The following is a 21380-nucleotide window of genomic DNA, read 5'->3' on the forward strand; positions in this document are numbered from 1 at the left end:
GTATAACCAAGAGGTACAGAAACACACCTCTCGGTTTACCTTCCAGTTTGGGGCCAAAAATTTCTGTGAAAGCTGTAATGTTGCCACAATACTGTAGTTAGAACAGGGAAGACAATATTCTGTTTTCCACTTAAACATCAATGTTAAATTTGGTGTCAAGCCCACACAACTGCAGAAATAAGCAGACAAGGCTTATGGGCTTAACCAGCATGGGTTTTTGCTGGTGTCAGTGAGAAACAAAGGCAATCCGGAGTCCATCCTAGGCCTTCCCAGAGCCACATGAAGAAAAAAAGATTGAGGCAAATGACTTTAGGGTTATTTGAGGCTATTTAGAAATTTGGCGTGTTCTCCTCTTGGTAACAAAATTTCTCCTCTGATCTATGGACCAGAGTTTTCTTTTAGCATTCCCTCCCTTTTTTTTTTAGAGGCCACGATTACTGCAGTGCTTGTGTGGGAGTCTGTCCCCACAGGGACACTTGAAAAACTTTTTCATGCCATTGAGCCAGTGGAGGTCGTGCTGCTCACTGACACAGGTCTCCAGCACATGGAGATGGGAGTAGGTACCCACCTTGCATGTCACGACCAGACACTTCACTTCTCTGATGTTTCTCATCTTTTCGTCCATTTGTTCTTTTTTCACTAGTGCCTCAAAATAGCATTTATGCAGCTCAGCCTCAGCCTCTTTCAGGACACCTGTGCACTTTGACTTTACTTTTAGAATTTCCTGAAATTACTCAGATTCCAGTCAGGCTAAACTGCTCTCTCCTTTTCTTCATGGCAGGCTCCAATTCATCCTCAGCTTGGGAAGAAAACATGGTGTTCTTTTCTACACATTTCATCACTCCCACGGTATCATGGGAATCCTTTTGTATCATTTAGAGGCTGTTTTGGTGTGTTCCTGTAAGAACCTGGACTTTGCTCTTAATTTGGTGATAGCAGCCAAGTTTTTCGTTTCTGCTAAAGCACTCAGTTTTGGTTTTGGTGGTTGTGACTCATCAGAAAAGAGAATGTCATCTCCTTTTGAGTTGCCACACCCAATCTTGGTCATCCACATGGTCAGACTTCCTTCCAGCCTGGGGAATTCAGTCCCCATCTATGCAGATTGGGCAGTGGGCTATTAAGATGAGGATGGCAGAGCCAGGCTCTTGACTTCAATTGAGCCTTGGAGAAATTGTCTCCAAAAAGCTTCTGATTTCCTTTCCCTCATCTCCAACATATGCTGCTTCTGTTTTTGTTTTTGTTTTTTGTAGAGACAGAGTCTCACTTTATGGCCCTCGGTAGAGTGCCATGGCCTCACACAGCTCACAGCAGCCTCCAACTCCTGGGCTTAAGCGATTCTCTTGCCTCAGCCTCCCGAGTAGCTAAGACTACAGGCACCCGCCACAATGCCCGGCTATTTTTTGGTTGCAGTTTGGCAGGTGCTGGGTTTGAACCAGCCACCCTCCGTATATGGGGCCAGTGCCTTATTCACTGAGCCACAGGCGCCACCCTGCTTGTGTTGTTTTAAGAGGGCCGATGCCGATACATACTGCATGGCAGGTTTGGGGCTTCCCATGATCCCTGTAGTCATGGTCTTGACTAAATGCTACAGGCTTCTGGCTCCACTCAGTGGCAGATCCCTCAATTCTTTGAACTCCTCAGAGCAAGACAAGCTCTTCTGGGGCATTCTGAGTATTTGTTTTGTTTCCTGAATGATCACGTCTGCACCTTTGACAACCAGATTGCTCAGAGTGGTTTGAATCATCTTCCTAGGCACAACAGCTGCTGCAACTGAGGCCACATAGGATGCAGAAGAAACTCCTCAGTGGTAAAAACCATCTTGACATAGCAATTCTTCTAGGCTGGTGACTTTGCAGGCAAACTTCTTTGGAATTTATCCTCTGGATAAGGTGGACTGCAGGTCAGCCTGTTGTGCACTGAGTTTCCAGTACTGAGCCTGGATGTGATACTCAAGTATTCAGAGTTTCACAAATTAACCATATGTGCATGAGGTTCTCCATTCTTTTTCTTTGCTTTATAGGTTTCAAGATCAAGAGCTTCACCCATAATTAAGAGATTCTGGGGATGATCCATAGCTAAGGACACCTTCTGTGAGCCATCCTTGGGCTTCATGGGATTAGCAATGAGCAATCCTATAAAAGCACCTTTTTCTATCTTCAATTTTATTATTCATTTATTTATGTATTTATTTTATTTATTTTTATTGTTTGAAATTTATTAAGGGTACAAAGAATTAGGTTACACTGATTGAAGTTGTTAGGTAAACTCCCTCTTGTAATTGTGTCCCACCCCCAAGAGGTGGGCATACACTGTGACCCCTTACCCTACTTCCTCTGCCCCTCTCCCAATCCCGCATTTCCCTACCCCACACCTTCTATTAGACCACTTACAGCCTTCTTATTAGAATTGAGTACATTGTGTTCTTTCTTCTCCACTCTTCTGATGCTTTATGAAGAGGAATGTGTTCCACCTCCATACAGGTTAGTAAAAAAGATGTAAATCTCCATCTTTTATAATGGCACAATAGTATTTCATGGTATACATAAACTACAGCTTATTAATCCATTCCTCAGTTGGTGAGCATTTAGGTGGTTTCCACAGTTTGGCAATTGTAAAGTGAGCTGCAAATGTCCAGTGCAAATATTTAGTACGATTTTTTTCCATGTGGCTAGATGCCTCACCGTGGAAATGCAGGATCAAATGGGAGGGCTAGTTTGAGTTCTTAGAGGATTCTCCATACTTCCTTCCAAAAATGTTGTATTGGTTTTCAGTACCACCAGCAGTGTAAAAGTGTTCCCTTCTCTCCATATCCACACCAGCATCTGCAGATTTAAGACTTTGTGATGTGTGCTATTCTTATTGGGGTTAGGTGGTATCTCAGGGTAGTTATAATTTACATTTCTCTGTTCATCAGGGAAGATGAGCATTTTTCAGGTATTTCTTAGCCATTTGTCTGTCTTTGCCAGAGAAGGTTCTGTTTGTATCTCTTGCCCCGAGGTAGATGGGATTGTTTACTCTGTTCTGTTGATTAACTTGAGTTCTCTGTAGATTCTAGTTATCAGTCCTTTGTCAGATTCATACCCTGGCAAATATCTTTTACCATTCTGAAGATTATCTTCTTGCTTTCCTTGTTGTGTCCTTAGTGATGCAGAAGCTTTTCAGCTTAATTAAGTCCATTTGTTAATTTTTGTTGCTGTTATGATGGGTCTGAAGTCTTTGTCATAAAATTTTTCCCTAGCTCAACATCATCAAGAGTTTCCCCCTATGCTTTCTTCCAAGATTTTTATTGCTTTGTGTCTTAGATTGATGTCTCTCATCTATCTTGAGACAAGTTTTATAATGGGTGAAATTTGTGGGGAAAGTTTTAGTCTTTTCATGTGGTTATGTAGTTTTCCCAGCACCATTTTTTGAAAATTAATTATTTTCCACACTGTATATTTTTGTTTGGTTTATCAAAGATCAGATGGCAAGAGGAGATTGGTTTGATCTCTTGGTTTTAAATTTGGTTCCATATGTCTATGTGTGTCATTGCCATGGTGTTTTGTTTACAGCAGACTTGTAATACGGCCCAAAGTCTGGTAGGGTGATGCTTCTGACTTTGTTTTTATTACTAAGAATAGCCTTAGCTATATTGCTTGTTTTCTGGTTCCATAAAAAATGAAGTACTATTATTTCCAGTTCTTCAAAATATGATGTCAGTATTTTAATCCCCATTGCCTCAAATTTGTAGATTACTTTGTGTAGAATAGGCATTTTGGCAATGTTGATTCTTCCCAGCAAAGAGCATGGTATGCTCTGCAATTTGTTAGTATTTTCTGCAATTTTGTTTCCTGGGCTTTCATAATTCTTTGTGAAAAGATAGTTCACCTCTTTTGTTAGGTATATTCTTAAGTATTTAATTTTCTTTGAAGATACTCTGAAGGGAATTATGTCCTTGATTTGCTTCTCAAATCAAGGGAAGCTGAACAGCTTAGTTGTTATTGGCATATACAAGATCTTTGGAAATTGATTTTATACCCTGAGACATTACTGTATTTCCTGATAACTTCCAGGAGTTTGTGGTTGAGTCTCTTGGGTTTTCTAAGTATAAGATTATATCATCAGGAAAGAGGGAGAGTTTGATCTCCTCTGAAGCAATTTGGATGCACTTTATATCCTTCTCTTGCCTGATTGTACTGGCTAGAACCATGTTGAATAATAGTGGTGAGAGTGTGCATCCTTGTCTGGTTCCAGTTCTCTTTGGAAAAGCTTTCAATTTTACACCATTCTGCATGATGTTATCTGTGGACAGATGACTTCAATCATCTTAAGAAATATACAAATTTGCCTATTTTTTTTAAATGTTCTTGTTAGTATAGAATTCTGAATTATAACAGATGCTTTTTCTGCCTCTATTGAGAGCATCATATAGACTTTGTTTTTATGGATAGGATGTATTACATTTATGAATTTACATATGTTAAAACAACCTGCATCTCTTGGATGAAATATACTTGATGGTAATGCATAATTTTTTTGAAATGAGTAACTGTAATCTATTAGCTAAGAGTTTTGAGAAGTATTTTTCCCTCTATACTCATTAGTTAAATTGGTCTGAAGTTCTTGTTTGTTAAGTCCCTTCCTGGTTTTGGAATCAAAACAAAAGTGATATTTGGTTTATAGAATATGTTTGGGAAGTCTCCAGCCTTATCAATATTTTGAAACAGGTTCTGCAGTATAGGTAGAAGCTCATCTTTGAAGGTGTGATAGAATTCTGTTGTGAAGCCATCTGGTCCTGGGCTTCTGTTGCTGCTGTTGGTGCTATAACCTTTTTTATTGTTTCTGCACTCTCAACATTTGATATATGCCTTTTCAGGAGATCTATTTCTGGTTAAGTCTAGGAAGATCTCATGATTGCAGCTATTGGTCCATTTCCTCCACATTGCCAAATTTCTAGACATAATTTCTTGTAGTAGACTGAAACTCGACCAATACCTTTCACCCCTTAAAATAATTGACTTAAGATGGATAAAAGATTTAAATCTAAGACATGAAATAATAAAACTCTTAGAAGAAAGTGTGGGAAAAGTTCTTGATGATGTTGGACTCGGGAAAGATTTTTATGACAAAGACCTCAGTAGCAATCACAACAACAAGTAAAATGAGCAAATGGGACTTAATTAAGCTGAAAAACCTCTGTCCAGCTAAGGACACAACAGGTAAAACAAATAGACAACCTTCAGAATGGTTTTACATGTTATGGATCTGATAAAGTTTTTATAATTAGAATCTACAGAGAACTCAAATTAAATCACATCAATAGAGCAAAAAAATTCTATCTACTACTGGTCAAGTGATATGAACAGAACCTTCTCTGAGGAAGCAGATGAGTGGCTAACAAACAAATGAAAAATTACTCATCTTCCCTGATCAACAGAGAAATGCAAATCAAAACCACCCTAGATATCATCCAACTCTAGGGAGAATAGCCCACATCACAAAGTCCCAAAATTGCTGATGTTGGTAATGGGGAACACTTTTACACCCTTGCAGGGACTACAAACTAATGCAGCCTCTTTAGCAAAAAGTATGGAGAATCTGCAGAGAACTCAAATCGAACTTTTATTTGATCCTGCAATCCCATTAATAGAGATGGAACTACTCAGAAAAAAAATATTTTTTAATAAAGACATTTTCACTAGATTGTTTATTGCAGCTCAGTTTACATTTGCCAAGATTTTGAAACAACCTGAATGCCCATCAACTCAAAAATGGATCAAAAAACTGTGCTATGTGTACACCATACTTCTTAGTCATTTTAAAAACGGAGAGTTTACATCTTTGATATTAACCTGGATGGAGGTGAAATGCATTCTTTAGCAAAGAGTCAGAAAATAGAAACACAAATATCCATCATACTCAACAGTAATATAAAGCCAATAGACAACCTAATACATGTCCACATAAGAGAAAAATCTCATTTCAATTCAAGTTAGGAGGAAGGGGAACAAGGGAAGGGGCAAAAGAAGGTTAGAGGGAGATTGGTGTGCTCCCACTTAATAAGCAGGTTTTAAGGTTACATGGAACACCTCTTGGGTGTAGGACACAACTACAAGAAGGACTCTACCTAACTAATGAAAATAACGTAATCTAGTTGTTTATACCCTCACATTAACATGAAATTAAAAAAAAAAAGAAACTGGAAAAGACCTGAATATCATTTTGCCCATGTATATAAATAAAGACCAAAGAATGACTAAAATTTCAAGGGAAGTATGTATTGCGTGATAGAAATCATCCAAATTTAGGATATTTTATACTCATTCACTATACAAAGTAAATATTTATGTTAAAATTTTGAATTCCATAATGGAAATAAAAGGGGAAAAATTGCAAAAACAATCTTATTGTGTAAATAATGTAACATGAGATTTGTTGAATAATGTGATGTGGTTCATATTGAAATGCATAATCTTTTAAAAGAAGACTTGCTGCATTAGTAGTACTGGGTTTTACCACAAGAGTCAGTAAATTAGCACATGTGAGCCAAGCTCAGCCCACTGCCTGCTTTTGTCAGCAAAGTTTTATTGGATCACAGGCATGCCAGTTCCTTCACTTTCTATGACAGATTTTGGACTATAACAAAAACCATATGGCCCACAAAGTCTAAAACATATTTACTCTCTGGCTTTTTAAAGGAAAATTTGGCCAAGGCTAATTTTATTAGATTAAACAGCCTTTGATGTAATCATTTTTACACCTTATTGAAATGTATATATGGAAAATGAGTGCCATGTGCAATCATTTGCTGATATTCAGACTAATTTGAGGTTCCAATAGTTGAGTACTCATGTATTGAGAACAAAACCAAAAATATAATAACCTCCAACCTTCTTGGTTATAAGCTAGAATGCCAATACAACATGTATGCCTTTTGCAACTCAGCAGATATTTAAGCAATTCTATCAAAATTTGGTTTTATGTATCACTAAACTAAATACTTTAAGCATACTTTCATTGGGAAATGATTAGTATATTACAGATTCACCTCATTTTAGAAAATCGTTGTATGCAACATTACTTTATGTGTGTGGTATTTTAAGTATTTCCTTACTGACACATATTTAGACTATCTCCAACTTTTGATATGACAACGTTATAATAAACTTCTGTAATACACATATACAGATAACATAGTTATATAAATGTCCTTTACATATATTAATACTATGTATCTTAGCACATATTATATATTAGATACATAAATATTGCTTTAAGTATATATCATAGATAACAAATGTTCTTAACACGTCTGTGTGTTTAGATGGGTCATATTTTCCTGTAGGATCTAGCTGCAGAACTTGACCTCTTAGATTCAATGAATGTCGTATTTGAAATTTGATGCCCATTGCTAAATTACCTGTCAAAAGGATTTACTGGTTTTATCAACAAATAGTGCATGATAATAACTTTTCTGCACATTTCTCAGCACTGTTTTTGTTAAAAAAAAATGTCAGCATGACTGAAAACAACGATATCCCATTGTTTGTAAATCTGCATTGTTCTAATAGCAGGCAAAGGCTGAAAATCCTTAGATTAAGTATACAACTTGTTAATTGTGAATGTTAGTCCAAATTAAAATTAGTTTTCTTGTACAGTAATAATTATCTACTATGAAACACAGCTACAGGCTCACCTGTCCCACTTTTCATTCTCCTTCCTGGAAAACTGCTGATTGTAGGTTTCTCCAGCCTTTCTTTTTTGAATTAATCCATCATCATCACTGTTATCAGTTGCAAAATCACAGAGGTATTTAGATACTTCTATCTCATTAGCTTCACACTTCTTCCTTTGTTTTTTAACCTTGATGAAAAGTTTAATAGAAAGGATAATTGCTACTACTTTAGTCTACAAAAAGAAATTTTTTGTTTTGATTGATTTTATCACTTTACTTTGTTATGATTAGAGCCAGCAAAATATTTTGTTATTAATTTTAGCATTACATTTGAGTATTATCACATAATTGTGAGATATAATTGTTATTTAAATTGTTTGGAGAATCTTCTTTATTTCTCTTTGAGTGAGTCAAACAGAATTTTTCAAAATTTCAAAAAGGGCCATTCTTAACTTTGTCATTCCCCTTTCCTCTTGGTATTGAATGAATTTTCACCCCATTTCACTGTCAGAAATTGAGAAATAAAAAGACACACAAAAGATGCCATCTTCTATCCTTTCATTTATTTATTTATATACTTATTTATCTAAAAGTATTATGGGGGTACAAATATTTTGGTTATGTAGATTGCTTTTGTAATGTTTCAGTCATCATTGGAAGTATGTCTTTCACCCAGAGAGTGTTCACTCTACCTGTTAGATAGGTTTCTGCTTCCTCTCCCCCTGTAACCCCCTGCTTCATTTCTACTGAGGTTTACTTCACATGTGTGCCCATCAATTTAATTCCAATTTAGTAGTAAGTACATGTTGTATTCGTGTTTTCATTCTTTAGATACTTCACTTAGGATAATGGTCCCTAGTTCTAATGGTCCCTAGTTATATACAGATTGTTGCAAAAGGCATTAAGTCATTGTTTGTGGCTTAGTGTTCTATGGAATACGTGTACCATGTTTTATTAATCTACTCATGAATTGATGCGCATTTGGTTGATTCCCCATCTTTGTAATTGTGAATTGTGTTGCAAAGAACATTTGAATACAGGTATTTTTTGATATAATGACTTCTTTTACAAATTTGGAGGCATCACATTACCACCTTCAAACTACACTACAAGGCTATAGTAACCAAGACAGCATGGTATTGACACAAAAATGGAGACACAGGCTGATGAAACAAGACAAAACACCCATACAGTAAACCATCCACATATAGCCACCTTATCTTTGACAAAGCAGGCAACAACATACATTGGGGGAATCTCTCCCTTTTCAATAAAAGGTGCAGGTAAAATTGTATTTATATAGCCATATGCAGAAGAATAAAATAGAATCCATACTTCTTACCACTCAAAAATTAATGTAAGATGAATCTTATTTGATCATAATGTATGATTTGTTCTTTCTTTTTTTATTAAGTCTTTTGTACATAGATCATAAATACATTAATGCCATTTTCAATGTGTTCATTATTTGTACAAATTGCAGTGCTTACATCATATTAATCAACATAGATTTCACCTCATTTACCCTATTATATTATAAGGACATTTGTGGTAAACACGATAGATCCAACTTGTACTTGCAATGTGCTCCATAGGTGTGGTCCCCCTACTATCCCCTACCTTCCCTCCCACCCCCTTCCCTCCCCTCTCTCTCCCCTTCCCTCCTTCATCCTAGGCTAAAGTTGTGTTTCATTTTTCATTTGCATGTGTGAGTGATTATAAATTGGTTTCACAGTAGTACTGAGTATATTAGATACTTTTATTTTCATTCCTGAGATACTTTACTAAGAAGAATATTTTCCAGCTCCATCCATGTAAGCATAAAAGAGGTAAAGTCTCCATTTTTTTTTTTTTACTGCTGCTAGTACTCCATGGTATACATATACCACAATTTATTAATCCATTCATGGGTCCATGGGCACTTGGGCTTCTTCCATGTGTTGGCAATTATGAATTGAGCTGCAATGAACAATCTGGTGCAAATATCTTTATTGCCAAATGATTTTTGGTCCTTTGGATATACACCTAGAAGAGGAATTGTAGGACAAATGGCAGGTCTACATTTAGATCCCCGAGTGTTCTCCAAACTTCCTTCCAAAAGGAAAATACTAGTTTGCATTCCCACCAGCAGTGCAGAAGTCTTCCCTTTTCTCCACATCCACACCAACATCTGTTGTTTTGGGATTCTGTGATGTGGGCTAGTTCTACTGGAGTTAAATGGTTTCTCAGAGTAGTTTTGGTTTGCATTTCTATGATGATTAAAGATGATGAGCATTTTTTCATGTGAAGGTATGAAATGTGTCTGTCTTCTTCAGAGAAGCTTCTGTTCATGTCTCTTGCCCACAATGAAATGGGATCACTTGTTTTTTGCTTAGTAAGAAGTTTGAGTTCTCTGTGGATTTTGGTTCTTAGACCTTTGTTGGTAGTATAACTTGCAAAAATCCTCTCCCATTCTGAGGGCTGTCTATCTGAGGGCTTTACTTAGTGTGTTCTTGGCAGTGCAGAAGCTTTTTAATTTGATCAGATCCCAGTAATGTATTTTTGATGGTGCTTCAATTGCCCGGGGTGTCTTCCTCATGAAGTATTCTCCCAGGCCAAGTTTTTCAAGCATTTCCCTTGCACTTTCTCTAAGAATATTAATAGTTTCATGTCTTAAGTATGAGTCTTTTAACCAGTAAGAGTCAATTTTTGTTAGAGGAGAAAGATGTGGGTCCAGTTTCAGTCCTCTACAAGTTGCCAGCCAATTCCTCCTGCACCATTTATTGAATAAGGAATCTTTCCCAAAATTTATATTTTTAATAGGCTTATCGAAAATCAAATGACAATAAGTGTCTGGGTTTACCTCTTTTTTTTTTGCCTTGTATTTATTTTTTATTTTTTTATAGTTAAATCATAGCTGTGTACATTAGTGCAATCAAGGGGTACAACGTGCTAGTTTCATATACAATTGAAATATTCTCATCTAATTATTCAACGTAGCCTTCATGGCATTTTCATGGTTATTGTATGTAGACATTTGTATTCTACCTTTAGTAAGTTTGGCCTGTACCCATTCTAAGATGCAAGGTAGGTGTGGCCCCACCCATTACTCTACCTCCACCATAATCTGCCCCCTCCCTTCCCCTTCCTTGGCCCTTTCCTCATAGTCTTGTGCTTTAGTTGGGTTATAGCCTTCATGTGAAAGCTATAATTTAGCTTCATAGTAGGGCTGAGTACACATCTACCTCTCTATTTTTGTACCAGTACCATACTGTTTTGATCACTATCGATTTATAGTATAGTTTGAAGTCTGGAAGGGTGGTACCTCCCAATTTGTTTTTATTTCTGAGTAATGTTTTGGCTATTTGAATTTTTTTCTGTTTCCGTATAAAACAAAGTACTAATTTTTCCAGGTCTTTAAAATATGACAGAGGTGCTTTAATAGAGATTGCATTAAATCTGTAGATTGCTTTAGGTAGTATAGACATTTTAACAACGTTGATTCTTCCCAACCACGAGCATGATACATTTTTCGATTTGTTAACATCTTCTGCTATTTCTTTTATCAGAGTTTCATAGTTTTCTTTATAGAGATATTTCATGTCCTTAGTTGGATACACTCCCAGATATTTCATCTTCTTTGGGACAATTCTAAAGGGAATGAAGTCCTTGACTGTTTTTTCCCCTTGACTATTGTTGGTATATATAAAGGCTACAGATTTAAGAGTGTTAATTTTGTATCCTGAAACATTACTGTATGCCTTGATAACTTCTAGGAGTTTTGTAGTTGATTCCCTTGGATTTTCCAGATATATAATCATATCGTCTGTGAAGAGTGACAATTTGATCTCTTCTGGTCCTATTTGGATCCCCTTGATTGTCTTCTCTTGCCTGATTGTGGTGGCTAAAACTTCCCTTACAATGTTAAAAAGTAGTGGAGACAGTAGGCATCCTTGTCTGGTTCCTGATCTGAGTGGAAATGATTTCAATTTTACTCCATTCAGTATGATATTGGCTGTGGGTTTGCAGCAGATGGCCTCTATCAGTTTAAGAAATGTTACTTCTATACTTATTTTCCTTCTTTTTTTTTATTGTTAAATCATAGCTGTGTGCATTTGTGCAACCAAGGGGTACAATGTGCTGGTTTCATATACAATCAAAAATATTCTCATCAAACTGTTCAAAGTAGCCTTCATGGCATTTTCTTAGTTATTGTATGTAGACATTTGTATTCTGCATTTAGTAGGTTTCGCCTGTACCCATTCTAATAAGCACCGTATGTGTGGCCCCACCCATTACCCTCCCTCCACCCTGACTTCCCCCTCCCTGACTCTCCCATGGCCCATTCCCCATATTCTTGTGCTACAGTTGGGTTATAGCCTTCATATGAAAGCTATAAATTACCTTCACAGTAGGGCTGAGTACATTGGATACTTTTTCTTCCATTCTTCAGATACTTTGCTAAGAAGAATATGTTCCAGCTTTATCCATGTAAGCATGAAAGAGATAAAGTCTCCATCTTTCTTTAAGGTTGCATAACATTCCATGGTATACATGTGCCACAATTTGCTAGTCCATTCGTGGGTTGATGGGCACTTAGGCTTCTTCCATGGCTTAGCAATTATGAATTGAGCTGCAATAAATATTCTGGTACAGATGTCTTTGTTATATTGTGATTTTTGGTCTTCTAGGCATTTACCTAGTAAAGGAATTATAGGATCGAATGGCATCTCCATTTTTAGGTCTCTAAGGATTTTCCAAACATCCTTCCAAAAGGAACGTATTAGTAGGCATTCACACCAGCAGTGCAGAAGTGTGCACTTTTCTCCATATCCATGCCAACATCTCTGGTTTTGGGATTTTGTTATGTGGGCTACTCTTACCGGAGTTAGGTGATATCTCAAAGTAGTTTTGAGTTGCATTTCTCTGATGATTAAGGATGATGAGCATTTTTTCATGTGTCTGTAGTCCATGCGCCTGTCTTCCTTAGAGAAGTTTCTCTTCCATTCCTTTGCCCACCCTGAGAAACTGGCTGGCGATCTGTAGTAGACTGAAATTAGACCCACACCTTTCACCATTAACTAAGATAGACTCTCACTGGGTAAAATCTTTAAACTTAAGACATGAAACTATAAAAATACTAGAAGAAGGAGCAGGGAAAACTCTTGAAGGAATCGGCCTTGGTGAATATTTAATGAGGAGGACTCCCCAGGCAATTGAAGCAGTATCAAAAATACACTACTGGAACCTGATCAAACTGAAAACCTTCTGCACAGCCAAGAACATAGTTAAGTATAGCAAGCAGATAGCCCTCAAAACGGGAGAAAATATTTGCAGGTTAAACCTTTGACCAATGTTTAATAACCAGAATCCACACACAACTCAAACATGTTAGCAAGAATAGTTGTCTATTTTTTGAGACTTTGGAAAAAAGAAAAAGAAGTTAATTGATGACCCCATACTGAACCTCAAAGTCAAAGCATTCTATGAGACATACTCTTATCTAACAATATGAATGTTACTTTTTTTTTGCATTCTTATTATTATTGCTCAATATTTTCTGGCAGCAATAATCTGATCTCTTCTATGAATGTTTTTATCTTTGCTCGTTCTTGATGACATTTTTGTTTCTAGTGCTTATTGTAATCAATGCCATTGTTTTTAAATTTTAAGTCTTTTTAATTTTGTGCAGGCAAAAAGTGGAAACCAAATAAACACATGTATATGTATGGAGAAAATAAAAAATAATAATTAATGGAGTTGATAGAAAGGGAATTTAAAATATGGATGATAAAGACATTAAAAGGAATGGGCAAGAACATGGAAAGAAAGAACCAAAAATGAGACAAGAGATATGTACAATACAGAAAGGATATGGTGGAGCTTAAGGAAATGAAGGAAACAATCAGGGAATGTAAAGCTGCAGTGAAAAGTATCAAAAATAGGGTAGACTATGGAGAAAAAAGAAGCTCAGAGCTACAGGACAAAATTTTGACTTAACCCAGAGAGTTGATGAGCAGAAAAGAAGAGAGAGAAAGCATAACATGTCCTTAGAGAACTACAATACTCCATGAAGTATTCAAATATATGAATAGGGATTCCTAAAGGGGAAGAAGATTGCCCAAAAGGAATGGAAGCCATTCAGGAGACTATCATAAAGGAAAACTTCCCAAGTTTCACTAAAGACCCCGACACACCCCTTTCAGATGCATATCAAACCCTGGGTAATTTCAATGCTAACAGAGCCTCTCCAAGACACATTGTAATGAACCTGTCTGAAGTCAAGATGAAAAAAATTCTTCAAGCAGCCAGTAGCAAGTGCCAATTGATCGAATTAAAATTCCAAGCAGTTACCCAAAAGATGTCTCAAGAATTCAATAAATTCTATACCTATTTTCTAAAGCGTTCTGATCAACAGAGGATGTTGGGTATTGTCAAAAGCTTTCTCTGCATCAATTGAGAGAATCATATGGTCTTTGTTTTTTGTCTATGTGATGTATTATATTTATGAATTTATGTATATTGGACCATCCTTGGGACCCTGGGATGAAACACACCTGGTTGTGGTGTATAATGTGCTTGATGTGTTATTAGATTGTTTGCTAGGATCTTATTGAATATTTTTGGATCAATATTCATTAGAGATATTGGTATCTAATTTTCTTTTCTTGTTGGGTCTTTTTCTGGTTTGGATATCAGCATGATATTTGCTTCATAGAATATACTGTGAAGTATTCCTTCTTTTAGTATGTTTTGGAAAAGATTAAGTAATGTAGGTACTAGTTCCTCCTTAAAGGTTTGGTAGAATTCTGATGTGAAGCCATATGGTCCTGGGCTTTTCTTTTGGGGGAGATTTCTTATACTTGATGCTATTTCAGAGCTTGTTATAGGCTTGTTCAACATTTGCACTTCTTTCTGGCCAAGTGTAGGAGGGTGACATGTTTCCAAGTATTGATCTATTTCCTTCAGATTTTCATACTTCTGAGAGTAGAATTTTATTATATAGTATGAATATTATATAATATATATTATATAGTATTCATTAAGGACTTGTTGGATTTCTAAGGAGTCTGTTGTTATTTGGCCTTTATCTTATCCGATTGATGAATAGGGGATTCTACTCTTCTACTTCTGGTTAGGATAGCCTAAGTTTTATCTATTTTATTGAGCTTTTCAAAAAACCAACTCTTTGATTGGTTGATCTGTTGTATGATTCTTTGGTCTTCAATTTCATTTACTTCTGCTCTAATTTTAATTATTTCTTTTTTTCTGCTGGGTTTAGGGTTGTAAACTTCTTCACTTTCCATTGCTTGAGATGTCCCATTAAGTTACTGACTTCCTCTCTTTCCATTCTCTCGAGGAAGGCTTGCAATGCTATACATTTTCCTCTTAGGACTGCCTTTGTGGTATCCCAGAGGTTCTGATAGTTTGCGACTTCATTATTGTTTTGTTCCCAAAATTTGGTAATTTCCTTCTTAATCTCATCTATGACCCAGCTATCATTCAGCATGAAGTTATTTGGTTTCAATGTTTTTGTATGCATGTGGAGATTCCTGTTTTTACTGAGTTCAACTTTTATTCCATGATGGTCTGAGAAAATACGAGGAATGAATTATATTTTTTAAAATTTGCTGATGTTAAACTTGTGACCCAAGATGTGATCAATTTTGGAGGATGATCCATCAGCTGATAAGAAGAATGTGTATTCAGTTTAATTAGGATGAAATGTTCTGTAGATGTCTATTATATGTAAATGTTGAATGGTTAAGTTTAGTTCTAAAATTTCTTTGCTTAGCTTCTTTTTTGTGTGAGGATCTATCCAACACTGCCAGAGGAGTGTTAAAGTCTCCAACAATTATGGTGCGGGGGAAATCAAGTTGCTCATGTCAGCTAAAATTTCTCTTATAAATTGAGGTGCATTCTGCTTGGGTGCATAAATGTTGATAATTGAAATCTCATCATGTTGAGTGTAGCCCTTAAGAAATAAGAAGTGACCATCATTTTCTTTTCTTACTTTGATTGGTTTAAAGCCTATTTTATCTGAGAATATAATTGCCACACCTACTTTTTTCTGATTTCCATTTGCCTGAATTAAAGGTGACCATTCCTTCACCTTGAGTCTATGTTTGTCTTTTAAGGAAAGATGAGACTCTTGAATGCAGCAGATGTCTGGCCTTAGTTTTTCTATTTAGTCAACCAACCTGTGTCTCTTTAGAGGGCAATTTTGTGACCAATTATCACATAAATTGGATTTAATTTTGACCAAGGTACATTATTTGAAAATTATTTTTTTTTTATTAAATTGTAACAGTGTACATTAATGTAATCATTGGGCACCGTATACTGGTTTTATAGACCGTTTAACACAATTTCATCACACTGGGTAACATAGCCTTCCTGGCATTTTCTTAGTTATTGTGTTAAGGCATTTATATTCTACATTTACTAAGTTTCACATGTATCCTTGTAAGATGCATGACAGGTGTAATCCCACCAATCACCCTCCCTCCGCCCATCTACCCCCTCTCTACCCTCCCTCTCCATGGTCCCCATATTCTTAGGTTATAACTGAGTTATAGCTTTCATATGAAAGCTATACATTAGCTTCATAGTAGGGCTGAGTACACTGGATACTTTTTCTTCCATTCTTGAGATACTTTGCTAAGAAAAATATGTTCCAGCTCCATCCATGTAAACATAAAAAAGGTAAAGTCTCCATCTTTCTTTTTTTCTGTTTTTTGAATATAGGCTTCTAAAGTGATCATTTTTTTCTGCTTTTGCTATATCCAGTTTTTTTTTAACTTGTATCTTCATTGTTGTTATACTGAAGGAATTTAATGATTTCCTTTTTTATTTCTTCCAGCACCCAACTGTCATTCAGCACAAGGTTGTTGAACTTCTATGCCTTTTTGTGAGGTTGAACGTTTTTGTTGAAGTTGAGTTCGACTTTTAGTGCCTTGTGGTCTGAGAAGATGCATGATAAAATTTCAATTCTTTTGATTTTGTTGAGTTTTATTTTCTGTCATAGGATGTGATAATTTTTGAGAATGTTCCATGGGATGATGACAATAATGTATATTCTTGTTTTGGGGATGGAGTGTTCTATATACATCTATAAAGCACAGTTTTGCTAGGGTCTCATTTCAATCTCTTATATCTTCGTTTAATTTCTGTTTAGAGGATCTGTCCAGCTCTGGGAGAAGTCCACTAATTCTTTATAGATGGCGTCTTCTGCAGTAGGTGCCTCATGGTTCATTGTGGTTCATTCTCTGTTCTTATTTTTCAGGTTGCCTGAATTTTTCTATTGGTTCCTCCTCATGTGTTCTTTCTTCTTGTTTACCTCCTTATGCTCCTTTTTACTTCTCACTACCTCGTTTGTTTTAAAGAGAAGTCCTTGCCCTTGATGACAGTATGTTGCATGATGACAGTATGTTTCTGTGGCACCAGGTGGCGCCGTGGGTTTTTTAGGAGACCGACAGCACAGCCAGCAACCTCTATTGTCCTAATTCCAAAATTATTGCCTTGGGCAATCGCCTGATTTTCTCAGCATTCAGATCCTGCTGGGTTGGGATCTTAAAGCTCACTAGAATCCTTCAGGGGCAGGTTTCACAGTGCCCCCTGACTCTAGTTCCTGTAGGTTGCAGGAGTCCCTCAGCCTGCCCCAATAGATGAGTTTTGATCCTGGCGGAAGGAATTAAGACAGCCGTGCTTTAGGCTCCTGCTAAGACTTTCTCAGGACTTCCCACAATGGCAGCCTCCTGGCCACTGAGACCTTCTCGTTATAGTTGCCTCACCAGCCACAAACCTATGGCACATCCACTCAAACCAGCATTTGAATCTGGTTGCTGCATGCTGTTTGAGCTTGCCTTCTCTTCCAAGCTTTTCACACAACACACAGCTTGCCCCAACAAGCTGAAAATTCAAGAAAGGCTTCTTTCTGTCCCAAGCCTCTGTGGGTGGCCAGCTGATCCCAGCCAGTCTCAATCACCTACCTAATTCATCAGATTTCCACCCCTCCAGATCATACACTATATCCATCTCACCACCTCATCACTGTGCTCCCTTAGCTATGACTCTGGGCAAGGTCTTCATGCCAGGTATAGCTGGGTTCTCTGTTTTTCCCCAGTCCTTCTAGGAGAGCTCAGCTGAATGATGTTTCTGATTCCCCAGTTTGCTCCACCCAGAAATTCTTTATCTCTATTCCAAAGACAAAGGCTATCTGAGATTTCAGGATTTTTAATTATTTTAAGTATTTGAGAATATATTTTAAAGAAAATATTAAATTGTGACCTACTGAGTCTAAGATGTTAGTCCAAAATATAATTTTATTTTGGACTATTCTACATTGCAAATACCATTCAAAATACCATTGCAAAAGAAATCAATATTAAATCAGAAATCTAAAATTAAATATTTTCATACCTTTGACTGTTTATTTTTATTTCCTTCATGACTTTCTTTCTCTTCATCTGATGACATCTGCAAGGCTTGTTCTGCTGATAGACCATACATTTAATTAAATGGACCACAGTTCAACAAAATTGACATTGTTTGATACAAAAGGGTAAAAAATTAATTTCTGTATAAATTGAGAGTTTAAGTTAAGCTTAATCTTTAGCCAAATATTTACTTCTGTAAAAAAAAAAAAAAAAAATACTCCTAATTATCCAAAACTTCGCAAAAAAACCCAGAGGGCAGTAGATGTCACTAGGTTCAACGAATACAGACATATCACAGATTTACTCACAGATTTATCCACCTAATGTATACACACATAATGTCAGAAGAAAAACAGAATTTAAATATACAATACACACATATGAAATAACATTGTGGATTATTCTCTACTTCATAAAATACCTTTCAACAGCATGCTGTGCATGTTATTTTATCAATAATTCACAAATTTCTGTTACTTTTTCTATTTTCATCAGTGTACATCCTGTTTGTTACATGTGAAAAGATTTCCTCTGCTATTCTAACAATTTTATTTTCATCTTTTAAGGCCTTAGCCTGCTACATGAAGCCTTCCTTTATTCCTGCTGTTTCCTCAGATAAATAGGCATCTCCTCCCTCAGGGCTGCCTCAGTACTCTAGTGTCTTCTCTACTGCAATTTTCATACAAAAACTGTAAGTCGTTTCTTGCCATGTCTCTAACCTTTGCCGCTGGACTGTAAGCACAATATTTCAAAACTTCTGGAACAGTCTTTATCTGTTTTACTCAATAATGATTGACACTGTGGCTGGAAGGAATATAAATAAAACTGTCAAAAATGAGTTTTTCAGAGATCATGTCTGAGATGATACTTATAATGTTAGATGAGCCAAATTAAAGGGCATAGGGGCCAGGAAAGGATGAGAGCAAGACAGAAAGCAGAAAGAGAGAGAGAAAAATTCCTGAAGAAACAAATGTGTATGTATTTGTCTGCAGTAGAGGGATTGGTGAGCCAGGCATTCTAGAATCTCAGGAATGCCAGAAAAAAAATGCAGACAAGAAGGCATAGCAGAAATCCTTCTATGAAATTTCATGGTGGTTGAATATTAATATTTCAAAGAGATATTAATTATCCCATTTTCACTGAAGTAAATCACTGTAAATTCTATGTGAAAGACGAATTTCAGAAAAACACAAGTGAATGGCAGAAGATGAATTACAAGGAAATATTGGAAAATAAAGGCAATGTGGGCCTGAGATAAGTGAATGTTTACGGAAATATTTTGGACATCAAATATCAGTGTCCCATATAGGATGGATGTTTTTATAAAATAAATAAACATATAAAACTTGGTTTTGTATTTTCATTTTTTCAGTATTAATAAACAATACAATAAATATCTGTGGATACACCTATATAATACAAAAGCCATTAGGACTATCATTCATATATACATATGGATATATATATATATATATCAGCTTTCGAAGAGTTTGATGTTGCAGCATTTATGTGATGGAATGTTATAAAAATCAAAATAAATCAAGCCAAATATACATGTGTCAATATGGATTGATCTCACAAATACGATACTGAGCAAATAAAAGAAAGTCACAAAATGACATATGAAGCCTTGACAATTAAGTTCACAAGCTCACAACCGTGTGCTTACGTTGTTAGTACTGTACAAGCCCCTCATTAAAGTTTCATAACTTTGGTGTATCAGTGTCTCATAGTTGTGTTTATGTTGACTGTCTTTCAGAATGGAGTTCATTATCATTGCTGCATGATTGTGTGCTGTTATGAGAATTTCAGAACCTGAATTAGAGCGATGAATAAATGTTAATCTTGTTAAACTTAGCAAGCATGAAAGGGAAGTCAGGGACATGTTAGTTTGCAGATAATGCCACAAAAAAATCAGCAGTTTGCAAATAGATTAAATAGTTTTCTGAACGGATAAAAAGCAGCATTGAAGAAGAGAGGTAAGGGTACCCAGTAATAAGAATGAAAGTCATGAAAACCTTACAAAAATTCATTGAATTTTGCATCAAAACTATTAGCTGACTGTGAGAAGCATAGCATATCAAGTAAACATCAATAGAGAAACAGGTAGGAAAGTTTTTTTTTAATTTATTAGATCATAACTGCAGACATTACTCCATTTATGGGGTATAATGTGCTGATTTTATATACAATTTGGAATGTTTAAATCAAACTTGTTAACACAGAATTCACTTCACTTAATTGTTGTGTTTAGACATTTATACTCTACTATTAAATATTAACACTACTCTTAAGTATTGTAGACATTTTTAATCTACTATTAGTTAAGCATTAATACTATTAAATATTAAGGATTAATTAAATATCAATACTATTAAATATTAATACTGGTATTAAAATTTGTAGACATGTAAATTCTGCTATTAGTATTAAATTTAATATTTTATTAATAGTAGAGTATAAATGTCTAAACACAACAATTAAATAAGTGGGTGGTGCCTATGGCTCAAAGAAGTAGCGAGCCAGCCCCATAGACCAGAGGGGATGGATTCAAACTCGGTCCCAGCAAAAAACTGAAAGAAAAAGAAAATAAATAAGTGAGGTGAATGCTATGTTTTTTTTTCTTTCTTTTAGTTAGCAAACTTTTAATTATGTAAGAAGAGTGTAGCATTAGATAAATGTAGTATAAAGTGTGTTTGAAAGGTCAATATACACACATACGTCTGTCATATCAATAGTTGGGTTATATGGATTAATGGAATCACCCGGGAAAATTTTTTTTAAAATACCCAAGTCAAACAGGGGAGGGAAGGAGGGGAGGTGAATGCTATGTTAACCATTTTGATGTAAACGTTCCAAATTATATATAAAATCAGCACACTGTATCACACAAATGCAGTAATGTACACAGTTATGATCTAATAAAAATATCAGGAAAATCATACTGGATAATCTTGACAAGAAAAAACTTGAACAAAATGATTCCCAAAGTAGATCACCAGTGGAAAAAAATGGAAAGGAGAGTCAAATTTTCACAAGACCTCACAGAGAAGCAAGTTTTGAGCCATGTTATCACTGGTGATGAAACATGGACATACCAACGTGAACTGAAGAAAAGCATCAAAGTGCACAATGAAAGTCAGTCTTCTCCACAATCAAAACATTCCTTTAGTTCTAACAAAATGTCAAAATGATATTGCTAACCTTCTTGATATCAGAGGGATTGCTCATTAGGAATTTTCAACAACTGCACAGTTAACAAAGTTTACTATTTGAAAGTGCTGAAAAGGCTACATGGAAAAGTTAGA

General features: G+C 35.9%; 1 pseudogene; it reads right to left on the reverse strand.

Moving 5' to 3' along the window:
- Positions 1 to 315: 315 nt before the first annotated feature.
- On the reverse strand, positions 316 to 2356 carry LOC128570136 (protein MCM10 homolog; annotated as a pseudogene).
- Positions 2357 to 21380: the final 19024 nt, after the last annotated feature.

The sequence above is a fragment of the Nycticebus coucang genome, chromosome 18, assembly GCF_027406575.1.
Source record: "Nycticebus coucang isolate mNycCou1 chromosome 18, mNycCou1.pri, whole genome shotgun sequence".
Taxonomy (NCBI): domain Eukaryota; kingdom Metazoa; phylum Chordata; class Mammalia; order Primates; family Lorisidae; genus Nycticebus; species Nycticebus coucang.